The sequence below is a fragment of the Gavialis gangeticus genome, unplaced genomic scaffold, assembly GCF_001723915.1.
Source record: "Gavialis gangeticus isolate Ggan-Ray unplaced genomic scaffold, GavGan_comp1, whole genome shotgun sequence".
Classification (NCBI taxonomy): domain Eukaryota; kingdom Metazoa; phylum Chordata; order Crocodylia; family Gavialidae; genus Gavialis; species Gavialis gangeticus.
In genome coordinates, this window is record NW_017728992.1 from 112,912,073 (window position 1) to 112,914,087 (window position 2,015).

Here is a 2,015-nt window from a genome sequence, read left to right on the forward strand (position 1 = left end):
TGTGTGTGTGTGTGTGTGTGTGTGTGTGTGTGTGTAGTACATTTGGACAGTCTCCAAATCTAAGGCTTAGTTAACTCTCATCCTGATGCAGGTGCATCCATAGAATAGTTCTTGAAGAATAATGCTTTTGCTAAAGGTAAGCAAAATGAATGCAAGCATTCATGTCTGAGCAAAAGTGAGATTAACATATTGAGTTAATTTGTCATAAAAATGAGCCTGGTTGCTTGTCAAGTCTGTGTAATTGGAGATCAAATGCACCCTTGTGGTCTTTAACATTTTTGCCTGGTGGGGCTGAAGGATATATGTATACTGCTGCTCTGCTCCCACTCTGCATGCACCATATCTGGAAATGAAATAATTAAGCTGACCAGGGAAGAGAGGGTGCACCTCCAGGAAGAGAGAGTGCACCTCCAGGCAGAGATCTTGAGAGGCATCCCTGGAAAAGTTTCTGACTCACTTCTGGGTCTGACATGCAGGGAGCAGGAATAGGTGGGTGGAACTGGCTTTAGAGCAGCACAGCTCTGAGCACTGAGTAAGCAGCATGTCCTCACTTTTAGAAGGGCACTACACTGCAATGATTTACAAGTTGTTGCAAGTGAGTGTGGGACCAGGCCTTTATTCTTTCAACATCTACAGCTGTTTGATCCAGAGCTAGTAAGTGTAACTAAACTTTTTTTTTTTCTTTTTAGCAAGTGAACTTTGTTAATCTGTTAAATTGGAACTAGCTAGCCCTTTCACCCTGCACTAGAAGTTTGGCCACAGAGGCCGCGGGCTTGTTTGTTTGTGGGGCCAGGAAAATTGAGAAGGGTAAGTATGCTATAAGGTGGCTGTTTTGTCCATTTTTATAATGTAGTCCTACTAATGTATGCTAAAGAATCTTGAGAGGTAGCTTTGTTTTTCTCTCTCTTACCCACTGTCTCTCTCAGCAGTGCTCTCTCCTCCTTCTTCCCCCTTCCCTACCCTTTGTATTCTAATTGTTGCTTTTATTTAGAAGCCCAGCTTCCTGGAGGTCCTTCACAGCATGTTTTAGTAAGCCACTTCTTATGAAAACTTATGCTATACATCAGTGATTTAGTCTGTAGGGTGCAAAAAAATCACTAGTCAAAGGACCAGGACAGAAATAATCACTGGCAGTGGATCTAATAATTTTGCTTCAGTTTTTCCTTATTCATTTAACAGCATAAATAAGACACTATGTCATTAAGTGGTACCATGCACTCATTTCCATTAGCTTCTTACTTTGTTCTGAAGGGGAACATGGTTTCCATTTAGAATGAGTTAAATCATGTCTACCCTGTACTTTGCAGTCACTTGTACTGATGCATAGTGGATATAAAAGGATATTGATCTAACTTGATGGGGTTTTTCACCCAATTTGTGCAGATGAAAATGACTACAAAGGTAAAAAGTGGCTGGAAATCAGGTCTGTAAAAAAGTTCTCTTTATAATCTTTCTCTAATTGTTCCACATAAGGGAAGGAGGCCCTTGTGGGTGGGGATCTTAATAGGCATGCACTTTAATGTTTTGTATAGAGACTTTCCAATACTATTAATGGCAGCTTACTCAAGTAAGTGGCTGCATCTCTGTTCAGCTTTTCAGAACTCTCTACGGACCTAATAATATCTACTTTGCTCAGTTTCTTCAGATATTCCTATCAAATGACAGTAGCTCTAACAAAGGTTATGTGAAAATGTATGCCTTCCTGTTCAGCCTGCTTCCTTTTCAGCCTACCTGATACGAGTCTTCCACAGACAACGAAGCTTCCTTTTATGATGTTGAAATGTCTTCTTCTGCCCACTTCCATGCACAAAAAGAAGTTCCACTTTGAAATGTTTCCCTGTGTCCACATTGTAAAGAAACAGTAATTCTGCATACCAAATTGTACAATATTAGTGGGATGCCCTAGAGCCACAACCTTGTCTACATAGAGGCCCTGTAACTTAACACCAGCTTCTTGGTCCTCTGGGCTAGGGACAGGCTGTGGCAAAAAGCCACCTTGGTTTCTCCCCAAAAAT